At 47.6% G+C, this 18,769-nt stretch overlaps 1 non-coding gene and 1 pseudogene across 1 annotated transcript; both read left to right on the forward strand.

Annotated features, from left to right (window-relative positions):
• The first annotated feature begins 11,044 nt into the window (after nt 1-11,044).
• LOC144889925 (U2 spliceosomal RNA) lies at nt 11,045-11,238 on the forward strand. The gene has a single exon (XR_013622144.1). It is a non-coding gene; the product is annotated as a U2 spliceosomal RNA (small nuclear RNA).
• A 1,970-nt stretch (nt 11,239-13,208) lies between these two features.
• LOC137419686 (U2 spliceosomal RNA) lies at nt 13,209-13,304 on the forward strand (annotated as a pseudogene).
• Nucleotides 13,305-18,769: the final 5,465 nt, after the last annotated feature.

Below are 18,769 nucleotides of genomic sequence, written 5' to 3' on the forward strand. Positions count from 1 at the left end.
AAACCATTTTATTAATTGCAATTTATCCCTATATTCTATTCCAACAACTCAGTGAAGAGATAAATATATTTTACTTTAAAAAATTAACGGCTCAGTACGCCGTCATGGTTGACAAACACCGTCTAGATTTTGCACACAAATAATGTCAGGAGAAGACGTAATGTGATTCAAAACACCTTACAACCTACACGGATCGTTCACAAATGTTCACAATACTTCCCTCAAACCAACCCACAGCGTTATTGAAACAGGAAAAAATGTCATATGGGAAAAATCAATCAAAAAATGTCAAACAAAATAATTGCATGTTTCCACGGGATTCGAACCTGCCAAAAAAAAATTCTTGTGCATCCGCAATCCGCATTTACTAACTGTGCCATCTCAAAACTGAAAAACTAAAAAAAGAATATCTATGTGTATTTAGATGTCGTGCGTCTCGTGCACGTTGAATGGACATGTCAATCGTGCAAGATTCGAGTGCACCTATGTACGTGTGGGTGCGTGCACGAAATGTCCCGTCCGCGTCAAATGAACCACTGAGCGATGATTCACGTGTGTTACCTGTGGTGAGTCGTGCTGCCCGCACTGACCTGTGCGGCCTGCACATACCATGTACGTATACGTGTTCTTAGCATATACCCACGGTTTGACTCACGAAGCGGTAACTAAGCATGCGAACGCACTGCGTCCCTGTTCGAGCATCACAGAGTGACGTCACGATACGTGCCGAGGATAAATTATGCAGCACGATGGCGATGGCTATGTAAAATCGCATTTTCTGGCGCCAAAATAAGTCTATCAAAGTCGTGATGGATATTGTCGTGGGCTCACCGTTGTGCTCCACAAAAGGAAATTTATTTTATAAAACTCGAACCAGCCGTGTTAGAAATATTAATAGTTTCGTATTCGTACGAACGCGCATGTCAATCGTGAATCGAGTGTGCGAAATCTATGAGCCGTGTCACGCGATCGGCCGTGCGTTAGCGTTACCAAAACAATCGTGCACAAATGATGTACGCACATCGCTGCAACATAACATTTCGCTACAAAAATCGGAAATGTGTTCCTGGCGTCCAAATCTCAGTCACACCGGGTTCTCTTTTTACAGACACTGTCTGAGGTTAGCAAAAATAATACGCAGGAAAAACTTCATACCTTACCGTATCTAAAGCGGACCTCTTCCAGTGTTGTATTCGTACGGGCCACCATTTGTCAAAGAACTTTGTTGACCTCTTGGACGCATATCAGACAAAAACTCCATAAGCCTCACTCAAGTTAAATATAAATTTATTAATCTCTTCCAACGAACAGTTTCACGAAGATATAGTTGTACATTACAATCAACCATGACCACATGACGCGACGTTCAGCTCTCTCTCTCCCTCTCTCCTGCTTCCTTCGAGGATTCCCTGTTCAGTTCTCCTTGTTTCTCAATCAGTTCTTGGTTAAATAGAACCCTGTCCTATCTCGCTCCAGTGGAATGCAAAGGTCACCCCAATGCCAGCCTTCTCGGCGCCATTCGGACATCTGGAACAATTAACTCTGAGCCAAGCCAAGTCAACATTCCACCACGGTGCCATTCTGACATCCACCTCCTCCAGCATTGTCCAAGGTCACAAGGCCATTCCCCAGATGGCCGATCGCTTGCTCCAAGCTCCTGGCACCCCCTCCTTGCATGACTTTAGGGTCCTTTACATTGCAGTACAATCCAACCACCCTAGTGGGGCGGCTTAGCCCAAATATTCAAAAGAATTGTGCATTTTGTGAAACAAGCACCAAATTTGGCACAAATGTACATTAATATGTTGCGAACATTTTCAGATATTGGGCCACTTGAAATTCCGTAATTTTTTTTTTCAAATTTTTTCAAATTTCGTAATTTCAAATTTTTCGGGTGACACCGTCACAATTTCGGTCTTCGAGGCCGGCCGATAGGCAAAGTGTGACCGGAAGGGACGAGGTTCTCCTGACCACGTGGCCCTCGATCTGGGAAGCGAGAGGCGTTCCATTAGTGGACGCGCCCCTCACGCCCGACTTTTGGGCGGCCCCGGCAGGCCGTTTGTTTTGACGTTCCGTGACAGGCCCCGCACCCCCACCTCCGGGCCGACCGGAAGCTTGTGCTGAGTACATCATACCTGAACAACTCAGTGAGGCAGAACACAGCAGTGCACACCAGGGTGACCCCTTCAGTGCATAAACCAATTAACCTGTCCACTGCAGGGCATATAGAAATGAAGTTATTTTCTGCATATAATAATAATATAAGTTCAGTTCTATATAACAATTTCTGTTATCACCACTACCACTACAACTACCACTACTACAAGCTTTGTCTGGAATTTTGTGGACTAACAGACAAACAGACATACAGACAAGCTGGGATCAAAACATTACCTCCTTCCACCATTGAGTGTAGAGGTAAACATCATGGAAATTATATCATGCCCTAGATTTAATTCATGCTTACCCGTGTATTTGCTTCACTGGTTCACAAGGTCTTTTGCATACATGTAATTCAGACTCTCGTCTTCATTGCTGACCACACAATGTTCGCAACATATTAATGTACATTTGTGCCAAATTTGGTGCTTGTATCACAAAATGCACAATTCTTTTGAATATTTGAGCTAAGCCGCCCCACTATATCGGCCGGCCTCGAAGACCGAAATTGTGACGGTGTCACCCGAAAAATTTGAAATTACGAAATTTGAAAAAAATTGAAAAAAAAAATTACGGAATTTCAAGTGGCCCAATATCTGAAAATGTTCGCAACATATTAATGTACATTTGTGCCAAATTTGGTGCTTGTATCACAAAATGCACAACAGGTTTGCTATGCTGCTACACTACCTAACAAATATGACTTATATATTTATCTATTCTTCCACAGTTTCTCCTCACCTCTTCCCCCACTCACAACCCACTCCTTGCAATCACATGCTATTGAGAGAAGACAGACCGGAGAATCAAGATCCTCACCCACATCGAATATCTAGGATCCTCGCCCACATCCGAGATCCTCAGTCTCACACCACATCCAATATCTCGTTTCCTAACAGGGTTGGCGGCAGGAAGGGCATCCGGCCATAAAACATTGCTTCAAAAAGGGGGCCACGGTGCCCGAAAAAGGCCAACCCCTGCTCTGCAGGGAAAAATGGCCTCTAAAGGTGGTTCATTTAATATCAATATCAGAACATCTGGGTTTCTGTTTTTGTATCACCCCTTCATTTATTTACACAGCAAACAAGGGGAATGAACGAGTTTTTTGAAGGACTAATTGTTTCAATCATTGTATTATACTAGCAGGAGTACCCAGCGTTGTCGGGGGGTGGGGAGAAAGGTGGGCGAAGGGAGTGGGAGGGGAGGCAGAGGTGAGGTGAGAGGGAGGGGGGTGGCTGTACATATATATCTTTTGGGGGGGTTGGGCTTTGACAGGCCCCTCCGTTTGGGGGAGGGGTGGATGGGAAGGAGGAAAAATTTACTTCTGCAAAGAGTGCTTTAACCTCAGTGTTGCCCAAGTCAAAAAAGGAAATTATAATACCTTCTGCCACCATCACCAGGTGGCGCTGCATGGTACAGATTTACATGGAGAATTCCGCTCCTCTCCCGGTCCCTCACACCCCCGAATGAGGACGCGGCCACATAGCCTATGTTACCCCCATACAAAGTTGTATTTGTATTTGTTCTCCAAGGAAAGTATGTAAGTGTTTGTAGCTGGAGTACCCGGCGTTGCTCAAGCGAAAAAGAAACATTAACACATTTGAAATGAGGGCAAATATAATGGAAAAGCAATTACATCCAAATAAAAATCCATCACAAATGTCAAATCATCATTTTACCTTTTTGTTGAATATCTAATGCTGAATGTACCGTTCATCACGTTTCTGAGTTGAGTATGATGACTTTCAGGACGAATAAGAAGCTTTACTACCAACTCCATTCACTTCTGGAACTGTTAGATTTTTTTTGGTTCAAATGTTTGTTTTGTATTTATTTATGTGAATGTGTCCTTCTATAATCTATATAATTATAAGTGTCATTAATCAAAAAGGCTTCGGCACTATGGAGAGATTTTTTTTTTAATCCCCAAAAAACGTGTTTTTTTTTTGCTTTTTTTTTTGCTTTTTTTTTGCTTAACCCTAAATCAATCCCAGTCCCAGTCATTCACTGATGAACCTCTGAAAGTTTGATGAAGATCCGTTCAGCCATCTGAGAAAAATGGTGACACACACACAGACCAACCAACATCTCTCTTACTAGCTGAATAGACTAGCTGACGAGCTAGACAAGACTAGCTAGACTAGCTGAATGAACCCGACGTTTCCCGTGTTGTGTTTGGTACTACGTACTGCGTAGTGACGTCTGGGGGCGTGGCTTCGGTGGTTGCTGGCGGCTCGTCATTATGGCCGTGTGGTCTGTGAGAGTTTGGTATCGTCTATAATAAACCGCTTGGTTGAAGGAGAGTCCTGAACTTACTACAGCCCGGGTCCTTTTTGAATGAATTTAATCTTCTGTACAAAGGTCTGACGCAAGCCCAGTATCAGTTAGTGCTCAACGATTCCTTGCTCTCTCTTCTGTCGGGCACGGCGAGAGAGAATTTTGAAAGCATGTGTTGCAGTCAGATATTCCTATTAAGTGCATAAGTTGTACTTCAAGAGAATTTTGAAAGAAGAAGAAGATTTATTGCGAAATGGGCCTCGACTGGCCTCGCCACCGAGTCCATAACCTTCCTGTACCTGGCCCGTCCCGACATTTTTTGTGTCGGAGGTTTCCTCCTATCTTTCACCGTTCAGGAGATTAGCGCGTGCAGACAAACAAACAAAAACTTTCTTTTATATATATAGATAAAGAATAAGAAGAAGTAGAAGATCTTTGTACAAATTGTTCCATCTGGTGTGTCGAAAGTACATATTTATATTCTGAGGTTATAATGGGTTGGGGATTGGGTTGGTTCATTGAGCATCAACATGTCTGAAATATACACAACCTGTCCACCAAGTTTGGTCCAAATCTGTCCACAACTTTTTTCAAATATCATGCTAATGTGGCGTACACGAAAGCCCACTGGCGTGGTGACATCATTCCGCGCACCAAGTGGGCGGCGGCCACGCCCGAGGGGTAGGCGTGGCCTCAGGATATACACAGGGCGCGCAGCCCGGAGCGCGCCCGTGCTACAGTGACCTCTTTGGAATAAAGAACTATAAACTTACCGCGTTGTCCGCTTCCTCCTTGGTAGCAAGTCACGCGTGTAGCACCGCGTGCTTCATTGGTGACCTCCGACATTCGAGTCAGCCGTCGCTGACTACCCGAAACCGCCGCAACAATGGCTACCAACGCGGTCTCCATCAAGCTCCCCGAATTCTGGGAGTCACAAGCCGAAGTTTGGTTCCTGCAGGCGGAAGCCCAGTTCCGACTTCGAGGCATCACGGTGGACGAGACCATGTACTACCACGTGGTCACCGCCCTCGGGCCCGGCACGGCCACCCACGTGGGATCCACCTGCCGATGGCAAGTACGAGGTGGTCAAGCGTCTCCTCCTCGCCACGTTCGGGCTTACGGTGGACGCATGGGCCGATCGCCTCTTGGACCTCCCTGAGATCGGGGACACGCGATCGTCGGTCCGTATGGACCATATGCTGGCGCTCATGGGGGACGAAACCCTGAACGCTCTATTCCGGGTGTTGTTTCGACGCCAGCTGCCAGCACGAGTCCGCCTCGCTTTGGCTGGTTCCGCGTTAACGGAACCCCGTGCGCTCGCTGCTGAGGCCGACAAATAATACGCGGCTTTGGACGCGCAGGCGAGTCTTGGCGCGGATGCCGCTCTCGAGGCTCCCGAGGCTCCTGAGGCTCCCGAGGCTTTCCCCGATGCACCGCACCTCGTGTCCGCCGTCACGCCCCGCCCACCACCACCGCCGCCGCCGTGAAGAAAACCGCGGCCTCCGACGCCGCAGCTGCCCGCCTGGTGTTTCTTCCACGCCAAGTTCGGCCACGAGGCTCGGCAGTGTCGCCCGCCGTGCTCATTTGGCAGGTCGGGAAATGGGCGAGCCGGCGCTCGGTGGCAATGGTGAGCGTCGGCAATTCAAACAGCCTTTTGTACATAACGGACACCTTCTCTGGGCGCCGTTACCTGTGCGATACGGGAGCGCAGGTGAGTGTCATTCCTGCCGGTACGTCCGACATGCACACCGCGGGCCGAGGTCCCGCGCTGCTTGCGGCCAATGGTACGTCTATACGCAATTATGGAAAACGCTGTCTCTCCCTGCGGTTCGGAGGTCAGGTTTTCCGTTGGTCGTTCGTTACGGCCGACGTGCCCATGGCACTGCTCAGTGCGGACTTCTTATGTGCTAATGGATTACTGGTCGATGTAAAGCGCAGAAGGCTTGTCCAGGCTGAGACGTTCAGCTCGCTCGCGTGTGTGCTGCCCGCCTCGTTGAGCAGCTCACAGAGCGGCTCACCGAGCGGCTCGCCGAGCGGCTTGCTGAGCGGTACCATTCCGGCCAGGTTCATCTGTACGCTTCCGGCAGCGGACGAATTTGCCCGCCTCCTCGCGGGTTTCCCGGCCCTCACGTGGCCCACCTTCTCGGCAGGGACCGTCAAGCATGGGGTGGAACATCACATCCCCACCGCCGGGCCACCGGTCTACGCCCGGGCACGCCGCCTCGAGCCGACGAAGCTTGCGGTAGCGAAAGTGGAGTTCGATACGCTGGAGCGGCTCGGCATCGTGCGGCGCTCCGAGAGCGCGTGGGCGTCCCCGCTCCACATCGTGCCCAAGCCCGTCGGGGGATGGCGACCGTGCGGGGACTACCGGCACCTCAATGACGCCACCACCCTCGACCGCTACCCCGTCCCCCACATCCAGGACTTCTCCGCCCAGTTGGCGGGGATGTCCTTCTTTTCAAAGGTGGACCTCGTACGCGGCTACCATCAGGTCCCTGTCAGGCCGGAGGACATCCCGAAGACGGCTGTCATCACGCCGTTCGGGCTTTTCGAATTTCTTCGGATGCCCTTCGGTTTGAAAAATGCGGCTCAGGCGTTCCAGCGCCTCATGGACAGCGTCTTGCGCGGCTTAGATTTTTTGTACGTCTACCTGGACGACATCCTCGTCGCCAGCGCGTCCCGCGAAGAGCACCTTCGTCACCTCCGCACGCTCTTCGAACGTCTGAGCCAGCACGGCCTGATCGTGAACCACGCCAAGTGCCGGTTCGGTGTCGCTGAAATCGACTTTTTGGGGCACCGCGTCACCAGGCACGGGGCCATCCCCCTACTGGCCAAGGTGGAGGCGGTGAAGGGGTTTCCGCACCCCCGCACGATCAAGGGGCTCCAGGAGTTCCTGGGCATGGTAAACTTTTACCATCGGTTCCTGCCCCGCATCGACCAGCTCCTGCGCCCCTTGCACGAGGCCCTCTGGGGGAAGCCAGGCAAAGGTGACGTTACCTGGACCGAGCAGATGGACGCGGCGTTCTCGGGCGCGAAGCTCGCTTTGGCCAACGCCACCATGCTCGCCCACCCGGTGCCCGATGCACCGATCGCCCTCACCACCGACGCCTCGGACTACGCGGTGGGCGCAGTGCACGAGCAATGGGTGCGTGGTGCTTGGCAACTGCTGGCATTCTTCAGCTGGCAGCTTCGCCCGCCCGAACGCCGTTACAGTACCTTCGACCGCGAGTTACTTGGGCTTCACCTGGCGGTCAGGCACTTCCGCCATCTGCTCGAGGGCTGTGCGTTCACGGCCTTCGTCGACCACAAGCCGCTGGTTTTCGCGATGGGCAAGGTCGCCGAGCCCTGCTCGGCCCGGCAACAGCGTCACCTCGCGGCCGTGTCCGAGTACACGATGGACATCTGACACGTCGCGGGAAAGGACCACCCGGTGGCCGACTGCCTTTCCCGGGCCGTCGCCCACGCAGTCCACCTTGGCATCGACTATGCCTGGATGGCGGCGGACCAGGCCGCCGACCCCGGGGTCCAGGCCCTGCGGACCGCCGGCATGGGCCTCCGCGTCACCAAGGTGCTCTTCGACGGCGCAGGCACGGCCCTCGTTTGCGACGTCTCCCTTGGGCGGCCTCGCCCCATCGTGCCCGCAGGCTGGCAGCGACAGGTTTTTGACGCCATCCACGGCCTGTCCCACCCGGGCGTGAAGGCCTCCCAGAGGTTGGTCGCCGACAGGTTTGTCTGGCATGGCCTCCGGAAGGCCGTCCGCGGCTGGACCAGGATGTGCCTCGCGTGCCAGCGCGCGAAGGTGCACCGGCACACCCAGGCCCCCTTGGCCCTGTTTACGGTGCCGGAACGTCGGTTCGACCACGTGCACGTGGACCTAGTGGGACCTCTGCCCCCCTCACGGGGTTTCACCCATGTCCTTACCATGGTGGACCGCACCACCCGGTGGCCGGAGGCCGTGCCTTTGGCGGCGACGATGGCGGCAGATGTCGCGCAGAGCGTTCATCACCACCTGGGTTGCCCGGTTCGGCGCCCCCACGGACATCTCGTCCGACCGCGGCCCCCCAGTACACCTCGGAGCTCTGGGCCGCGGTCGCGCAGGGGCTCGGCATCCAGCTGCACCGAACCACGGCCTAACACCCCCAGGCCAACGGCCTGTGCGAGCGATTCCACCGCTCGTTGAAGGCCGCACTCTGGGCCACCCTCCACGACGGTGGCTGGGTCGACAGGCTCCCCATGGTCCTGCTGGGCCTCCGGACGGCGCCCAAGGAGGACCTGCGCGCATCCGCGGCGGAGTTGGTCTTTGGACAACCGCTGCGGGTGCCGGGCAAGTTCCTCCCTGACCCAACGGCACCTTGGTCCGCGGCACAGGAGCGTTCTGCGCTGCAGGAGACCGCCTGGAGGTTTGCCCCGGTGCCGACGGCGCACCACGGGCAACCGTCCTACACACGTCGCCCCGGAGCTTCGCACCACGGAGTACGTCTTCGTCCGGCACGACGCCCACCGGACACCACTGCGGCCCGCCGTACGACGGGCCTTTCCGCGTGCTGGAGACCGGGGTGAAACATTTCACCCTGGATATCGGCGGCACTCCTGACCGGGTCTCCATAGACCGCCTCAAGCCGGCCCACCTCGACGTGGACCACCCACCGCCGGTGGCTCGGCCCCCGCGTCGGGGCCGCCCCCCTGCGGGCGGGCCCCCGCGTCGGGGCCGCCCCCCTGCGGGCGGACCCCCGGCACCGCCCAGCACCGCAGGCATGCCGCCCCCTGGTCGGGCACCCATCCCGGGTACAGCCGAGGGCATCCCACCTGGCATCCCTGCACCCCCGGACGCCGCCGGTCGCCAGAGGGCGCTTCGGCCGGGTCATCCGTTTGCCCGCAAACTGGCCCTCCAGGTGCGCGGGAATTCTGGGGGGGCGCGTGTGGCGTACACGAAAGCCCACTGGCGTGGTGACATCATTCCGCGCACCAAGTGGGCGGCGGCCACGCCCGAGGGGTAGGCGTGGCCTCAGGATATACACCGGGGCGCGCAGCCCGGAGCGCGCCAGTGCTACAGTGACCTCTTTGGAATAAAGAACTACAAACTTATACCGCGTTGGTCCGCTTCCTCCTTGTAGCAAGTCAAGCGCGTAACACCGCGTGCTTCACTAATATATAATATGAATACGCATTGCGTAGAGTGAGAGCTTCATCGACAATGGTCAGTCGATCGAGTACGCAGCCCTCGCAAATATCTGTAGGCCTCGCCTAGCTAGGCTCGGTTGTTTGATCTTGGGCTTAGAATTCAAATTAATTTCATTGAATAGATAGATTGGGATAGAATGCAGGACTTACCTACTGGAGGCTATATAGTCTAGACTTCTAGTCGACTGGAGCAGTACGTAGGTCCGACTGGCAGGTATGTACTGAAATCGTGTACCTGGCTTAAATGAAGTCGGTAGCTGGCGGAAAACTGAAGTCGGTGTAGATGGCGGAAAACTGAAATCGGTGTAAGCAGCCTGGCTTAAATGAAGTCGGTGTAGCTGGCGGGAAACTGAAGTCGGTGTACCTGGCTTAAATGAAGTCGGTGTAGCTGGCGGAAAACTGAAGTCGGTGTAGATGGTGGGAAAAAGAAGTTGGTGTAGCTGGCGTAAATGATGAGCGGTTTCAAATTCAAAATCCGTTCTGTGCAGTTCTGTATTGCAATTTATTGATTTTAATCACCAGGCTGAAAAATTTTTATCGGTCACGCCAGACCAAAGCAAGATCACGTGAGCAAGATGGTAGATCATGGAAGGGACAAGATGGCGGATCATGGAAGGGACATTTCAAATGACAACATGAAATTTTGTTCCCAAGGGAATGGGGAAAAATTTGAATTTTTTTTTTTTGTGAAATTTGAAATGAAAGTGAAATTTTGAAATGGATTTACATAAAATTTTGAATGGATTTACATATACATGCAATTGCCATAGAGGTTCGCTTACAAAGCTCTCTATAAATCGTTTTTGGCCCAATCACTCGATGGTGAAGAATCAGTTATAAAATTAAAATACCCGCATTCGGATCTTTGCCGAAATCGAATTAATAAAATTAACTGAAGTATCGATGGAATTGTCGGGAGCAATCCACTGGGTTAATGTTTTGCTGATCTGTTGTAGAGATCAGTGAAGAAAGCAAATCTTTTGAGGGAAAGAATATGGCCACCAGTGTACTTCCGGTGGCTTTAGAACCGCTTGACAAACACCTCTCCAGTTAGTATAGAGATCAGTGCTCGTTGCGCGGATCCACATCTCGTAATCAAATCCATTGGAATTTTTTTTTTTGGAATGACGGTTTTTTCACACCGCATGGTTCAAACGCTGGAAGGAAATCACGTGATCTCGACGCTCTCGCTCCACCATTCCTGCCGTACTTCACACAATAAATCCAATATTTCTCACAAGATACACAAAATAAATACAGCACATCAGGTTTGTTTAATAGCAGAATATCGAGGGCGATTCGCTGCTGCAATGGAGGTGGCCGACGGGCGGCCATTTCGAGGGAATTTTCGATTTTTGCGAATCGGGCCCACTGATGTACAAATGGGATTCCAGTTTAAATGGGGATTTTTTTTAATTTTTAGGTTATCGCTTCTCGGCCTCTCAAGGCTAAGATCAAGTGTAGTATCTGTTCTTATCAGTTTAATAGCTGATATGGCCCGCAATGCGGGTCTAGTCTATTAAATGGATTTTTGGTAGTGGGGGTTGGATTAGGGGCTTGCTCCATCCACCCCATGCATCGACCTGGTATTGCAGTACCTCCTGGAACGGTGCACCCCCTTTGGGGAACCTTGAAACAAAGAAAAGATTCTTAAAACAAAAACGTTTTTAGAAACGAAGTTTTTGTTTTTAACTTGAGATGGGCCAATTAATGGGGGTGTAGACTGACCATGCTAGCAGTCTGTAGACCAAGTGATGGGGTAGGGGCGGTCTAATATTTTGTAGGTTAAGTGATGGGGGTGGGGGGGGGGGGTCTAATATTCTGTAGGCCAAGTAATTGGGGGGGGGGTCTAATATTCTGTAGGCCAAGTAATTGGGGGGGGGGTCTAATATTCTGTCGGCCAAGTAATGGGGGGTGGGGGTGGTCTAATATTTTGTAGGTTAAGTGATGGGAGAGGGGTGGTCTAATATTCTGTAGACCAAGTAATGGGGGGTGGGGGGACTAATATTCTGTCGACCAAGTAATGGGGGATGGGGGATCTAATATTCTGCAGGCCAAGTAATTGGGGGGGGGGGGGGAGCTAATATTCTGTAGGCCAAGTAATTGGGGGGGGGGTTGAATATTCTGTAGGCCAAGTAATGGGGGTGGGGGGGTCTAATATTCTGTAGGCCAAGTAATGGGGGTGGGGTGGTCTAACATTCTTTGACATCACCTGATAATTTCACCTCCATCAGACAACTTCTTAACGGTCACATTTATTACTTGCAAAATCGAAGATTTTTCAAGTATACACAAAGAATTAAGTTAAGCACCCCCCCCGTTTTTTTACAACCTCGCACATTACAAGTTTGTTGTCGTCAAAACAGTGTAATATACCCATGATATGGCTATATTTTCTGGAGAAGTGATATTATGGTCACATAAAAACATAACAATCATGCCGTTTTCAATATTTTATTCTGAATAATTTAAGGTGAAATTTTTTGGGAATTTTAGGCATATTTTCACCTCAATTTAAGTATGGAGCTATAGGTCCATCACGGACAGTGTGGATGACGTTTATGTTTTCTAACGTACAGTCATTGTTCTGAGAAGACCTCTAGCGATCTTTGCGTCAATAACGTGTGTAGGACCCACGTGATCGGATCACTGACTCAACCAATCACTTTTTTTCACTTTGATCACTCAATTTCATCAATGGATAATTGCTAATGTCATACCAATCATTATTTGATCTCACATACCTTAGAATATATGCCAATGTATACATATACACAAAGAATATATATTAGGGGGTGCTTACCTTAATTCGTTGTGTAGGGGTGCTTAACTTAATTCTTTGTGTATATATTGGTCGGTTGTGTTTGTGGTTTTGTCTGTCTGTTTGTTTGTCTGTTTGTCACCGGCCTACAGATCACAATTCCAAACCGATCGTCACGAAACTTTACCAAATTGTATCGGTCGTCCCAATTGAGAAGCCTATTGATTTTGAGGTCAAAGGTCATCTGGAGGTCAAATTTCTAAAATCGCCATTTTAAATCCGATTGACTTGAAAATTGAATAGCATTTGTATATTGAGTCCAAAAATTGGGAAATTAACTATTTTTGAGGTGAAAAGGTCAAAGGTCAACTCAAGGTCAAATTTTTTACATCATAAATTTTCATCTAAAAAGCCATCAATTCTCAACCGATTCACTTGAAAATTGAACAGCATTTGCATATTGAGTCACTAAATTTGGAAACATACTATTTTTGAGGTCAAAATGTCAAAGGTCAACTCAAGGTCAAACTTCCAAAATCATCACTTTTTATCTGAAAAAAACCGTCAATTTTCATCCGATTGACTTGAAAATTGAACAGCATTTGCACATCAAGTCATTAAATAGGGAAACCAACTATTTGAGGTCAAAAGGTCAAAGGTCAACTTTCCAAAATCATCATTTTTCATCTGAAAAATCGTCACTTTTCTTCCTATTGACATGAGCTTTGATCAAGATTGTCAATTTTAATCTTGATGAAATGGACAATTTGCTGTATCAATGGAATTTTTTTCCTTGGGGTGGGGGTGGGCCGATTTTGCAGTATCGTGGATCGCTTCTCGGCCTTTTGGCTAAGATCAGCTGTTCTTATCAGTTCAATGGCTGGTGTGTCCCGCAGTGCGGGCCTGACACAATGCGGGACATATCGGCTGTTGGACTGATGGGATCAGATTTAGGGATCGTGGGACCAGTCTCTTATGGGCGCTAACCTGGCTTTGTGCCCCTTATTGGACCCTGGATGATGTTTTCGAAATTTCCAGGGTCCCCTTTCTCTTTTTTTATATTTGATTACCCCTTTTGTGGGGGAAATTTTAAATTTTTTTGAAAGTTGTGTTTTGATTTTTAAATTTTTAATAAATCTGTTCTTATCAATTTCAAAATACAAATTCCTGCACTAATCTTAATCGAAGCCGAGCCAGCCGGTTCGTGAAAGACTTGAGCCAAACCTCCCCGGCCAGCCCCGCAAGAATGTGAAAACAAGAAGACGTCATGCGGAGCACGATACTTGCAAAATCGGCCCACCCCCTCCCCAAGGAAAAAAATTCCATTGATACAGCAAATTGTCCATTTCATCAAGATTAAAATTGACAATCTTGATCAAAGCTCGGGTCAATAGGAAGAAAAGTGACGATTTTTCAGATGAAAAATGATTTTGGAAGGTTGACCTTGAGTTGACCTTTGACCTTTTGACCTCAAAAATAGTTGGTTTCCCTATTTAGTGACTTGATGTGCAAATGCTGTTCAATTTTCAAGTCAATCGGATGAAAATTGACGGGTTTTTTCAGATGAAAAGTGAGGATTTTTCAGATGAAAAATGATTTTGGAAGGTTGACCTTGAATTGACCTTTGTCCTTTTGACCTCAAAAATAGTATGTTTCCCAATTTAGTAACTCAATATGCAAATGCTGTTCAATTTTCAAGTGAATCGGTTGAGAATTGATGGCTTTTTAGATGAAAATGTATGATTTTAAAAATTTGACCTTGAGTTGACCTTTGACCTTTTCACCTCAAAAATAGTTCATTTCCCAATTTTTTGACTCAATATACAAATGCTATTCAATTTTCAAGTCAATCGGATTTAAAATGGCGATTTTAGAAATTTGACCTCCAGATAACCTTTGACCTCAAACTCAATAGGCTTCGCAATTGGGACGACCTATACAACTTGGTAAACTTTCGTGACGATCGGTTTGGAATTGTGATCTGTAGGCCGGTGACAAACAGACAGACAAAACCACAAACACAACCGACCAATATACTTGAAAAATCTTCGATTTTGCAAGTAATAAATGTGACCGTTAAGAAGTTGTCTGATGGAGGTGAAATTATCAGGTGATGTCAAAGAATATTAGACCACCCCCATTACTTGGCCTACAGAATATTAGACCCCCCCACCCCCCCCCCCCCCATTACTTGGCCTACAGAATATTAGACCCCCCACCACCCCATTACTTGCCCTACAGAATATTAGACCCCCCACCCCCACCCCCAATTACTTGGCTTACAGAATATTAGACTCCCCTCCCCCATTTATAGGTCTCCAGAATATTAGACCCCCCCACCCCCATTACTTAGCCTACAGAATATTAGACCCCCCCCCCCCAATTACTTGGCCTGCAGAATATTAGATCTCCCACCCCCATTACTCGGCCTACAGAATATTAGACCCCCCCACCCCCCATTACTTGGTCGACAAAATATTTGTCGAAAATTTGTCGAAAATTTGATGACAAAACTCAAATGGTAAATTAAAATTTCAGGTCAATCGGATGAAAATGGATGATTTTATGTGACACTGACCTTTGACCTTTTGACAAAATTATTAATTTGTCTCCATATTCTCATAATAAAGCTTTGTCGAAAATTTGATGACAAAACTCAAATGGTAAATTAAAATTTCAGGTCAATCGGATGAAAATTGATGATTTTATGTGACGCTGACCTTTCACCTTTTGACAAAATAAAATAATTAGTCTCCATATTCTCATAATAAAGCTTTGTCGAAAATCTGATGACAAAACTCAAATGGTAAATGTAAATTTCAGGTCAATGGGATGAAAATTGATGATTTTATGTGACGCTGACCTTTGTCCTTTTGACAAAATTATTAATTTCTCTCCATATTCTCATAATAAAGCTTTGTTGAAAATTTGATGACAAAACTCAAATGGTAAATTAAAATTTCAGGTCAATGGGATGAAAATTGATGATTTTATGTGACCCTGACCTTTGACCTTTTGACAAAATTATTAATTTCTCTCCATATTCTCATAATAAAGCTTTATTGAAAATTTGATGACAAAACTCAAATGGTAAATTAAAATTTCAGGACAACCGGATGATAATTGATTTTATGTGATGCTGACCTTTGACCTTTTGACAAAATTAGTAATTTGTCTCCATATTCTCATAATAAAGCTTTGTCGAAAATTTGATGACAAAACTCAAATGGTAAATTAAAATTTCAGGTCAATCGGATGAAAATTGATGATTTTATTTGATGCTGACCTTTGACCTTTTGGCAAAATTATTAATTTGTCTCCATATTCTCATAATAAAGCTTTGTCGAAAATTTGATGACAAAACTCAAATGGTAAATTAAAATTTCAGGTCAATGGGATGAAAATTGATGATTTTATGTGATGCTGACCTTTGACCTTTCGACACAATTATTAATTTGGCTCCATATTCTCATAATAAAGCTTTGTCGAAAATCTGATGACAAAAGTCAAATGGTAAATGAAAATTTCAGGTCAATGGGATGAAAATGGATGATTTTATGTGACGCTGACCTTTTGTCGTTTTGACAAAATTATTAATTTGTCTCCATATTCTCATAATAAAGCTTTGTCGAAAATTTGATGAGAAAACTCAAATGGTAAAATTAAAATTTCAGGTCAATCGGATGAAAATTGATGATTTTATGTGATGCCGACCTTTGACCTTTTGACAAAATCAATAATTTGTCTCCATATTCTCATAATAAAGCTTTGTCGAAAATCTGATGGCAAAACTCAAATGGTAAATTAAAATTTCAGGTCAATGGGATGAAAATGGATGATTTTATGTGATGCTGACCTTTGACCTTTCGACAAAATTATTAATTTGTCTCCATATTCTCATAATAAAGCTTTGTCGAAAATTTGATGACAAAACTCAAATGTCTCCATATTCTAAAACTTGTCTATGTCTATGTCTAATTCTATGTCTAAAACAACTTGCCTTCGTCTCCTGGAAAGCAAATCCAACGGAAGGAAATCTCATTTCCTTTCACAAAGCCCGAAACAAGTGTGTGTCCACCCTCAGGAGAGCCAGGAAACAATATCTCTCCGTTCTCAAGACCGAACTCTCTTATCTGTCTCCCTCTTCCAAATCCTGGTGGCGTCTGGTCAAATCCGTTTCTGGTGTTTGTTCCCCCTCCACCCCCTCCCTTACCTCAAACGGCTACACAGCTGACTCCGCACGTGAAAAAGCTGAATGCCTCAACTCTGTGTTTGCCTCTAAATCTTGTGTCCCAAACCCATCCCTCTCTGTACCCACCATACCCAGTCGTACCCTGCTGCTCCTGGACTCCGTGTCCTTTCCTCCTGACAAGGTGGAAAAGTTTCTGTCAACCCTCGACTCTGATTCTGCAACTGGACCCGACGGCATCAGCCCACGGGTCCTAAAATCCTGCTCTGCTGCTCTATCTCACCCTCTCTCTGTTCTCTTCACCCTCTCTTTTGCTCAAGGTCAACTGCCATCTGCTTGGAAATCAGCCAACATCACCGCTTTGCACAAAAAAGGTGCAAAAACAGATCCTAGCAACTACAGACCAATCAGCCTTCTCCCAATTATCAGCAAAGTCATGGAATCCATCATTGCTTCGGATATGAAATCTTTCCTCTTCTCCAATGGCTTGATCTCTGATCATCAATTTGGTTTCAGACCAGGTCACTCTACTCTGGACATGCTGCTTCTGCTGTCTCAACAATGGATGGAGGTCCTCAATGCCAAACAGGAAATTAGAGCTGTCTCCCTCAACATATCACGTGCCTTCGACACGGTCTGGCACCCCGCTCTGCTCACCAAACTCTCCTCCTTTGGTATCCATGGAAATCTCCACGCATGGCTGGCGGACTTCCTCTCTAGTCGTCGTCAACATGTGGCCCTGAATGGGTTTCTCTCATCTCCTCTTCCTCTTCAGGCTGGAGTTCCCCAAGGCAGTGTTCTGGGCCCCGTGCTTTTTCTGGTCTTCATCAATGATCTCTCTGACTCTCTCGAAAATCCTCTCTATCTCTTTGCTGATGACTCCACTCTCTGCCGCTCCATTCCTCTTCCCTCAGATCGGCAGTCTGCTGCCTCCTCACTCTCTGAAGACCTGGACAAAATCACAGACTGGTCAAACAAGTGGAACATGTCTTTCAATCCTGACAAATCTCACACTCTTACTATGTCTCTCTGAAAAGATCGACTGGACAACCCTCCCATCTACTTTCTCAACAATCCTCTCCAAGAAGTTCTGTCGCTCAAGATTTTGGGTCTCACTATCTGCCATGATCTTTCTTGGGAAAACCACATTTCCAAGCTGGCCTCCAAAGCCAGTCGCCGACTGGGCATCCTCCGTCGTGCGAAGTCCTTCCTCGGCACACCTGAGCTCCTCACCACATACAAGGCTTTCATCCGCAGCTCAATGGAATACTGTTCTCCCCTATGGGCCGGTGCTCCTGCCTCACACCTAGCTCGGCTTCACGCTGTTGAAACCAAAGCTTTCCGAATTATTGGAATCTCCCGCGATGAAGCTATCTCTGAGGGCCTTTCACTCACTCACCGCAGGCAGGTAGGTGGTCTTTCTGTCTTCTACCGACTCCTCTCCGGCCTTGCACCCCCAGCTCTCTCTGTGCTCTGTCCCCCAAATATTCCTACAGGTCGCACAAGATCTGCCAGCAACCCTCTGATGGTTAAACTGCCGAAATCTCGGCTCTCTGCTCACCTTCACTCTTTCATTCCTCTTTTCTCCCGCCTCTGGAACAAACTCCCTCACTCCCTTCAATCCCACTCCTCCCTCCAGGTCTTTAAAACAGCTGTTCACCACCATCTCTTGTCTTCCCCCATCCAAAACCTTGAACTTTTCTACCCTCGCTAATTCACCCCAGATCCACCTTGTTTGAAATTCCAACTTCTTTCCTGGAAGTCCTGGCAGTGTCCATATGTTTTATACCTCTCCCACCGCCCCCTTCCCATCCCCCCCCCCCCCCCAAAGCCCTCGCCCTCTCTCAGATCTCTCGATGTCTCCATGTCTCTCGGTCCCTGCTCTCAAATGTTGTGTTTGGGTCCTTCCCCCTCTCTCCCCATCTTGTCTACCGCTCCCGATGTTATATGTTTTATGTGTCGGTTTGTCTTTGTGTGTGATTAATGTTCGCTCTTTCACGAGCCTCGATCTTGTATACAAAAAAAAAAAAAAAAAAAAAAAAAAAAAAATGGTAAATAAAAATTTCAGGTCAATCGGATGAAAATTGATGATTTTATGTGACGCTGACCTTTGACCTTTTGACAAACTTAATAATTTGTCTCCATATTCTCATAATAAAGCTTTGTCGAAAATCTGATGACAAAACTCAAATGGTAAATTT

The sequence above is a fragment of the Myxine glutinosa genome, chromosome 1 (genome assembly GCF_964187855.1).
Source record: "Myxine glutinosa chromosome 1, kmMyxGlut1.1, whole genome shotgun sequence".
Lineage (NCBI taxonomy): Eukaryota > Metazoa > Chordata > Myxini > Myxiniformes > Myxinidae > Myxine > Myxine glutinosa.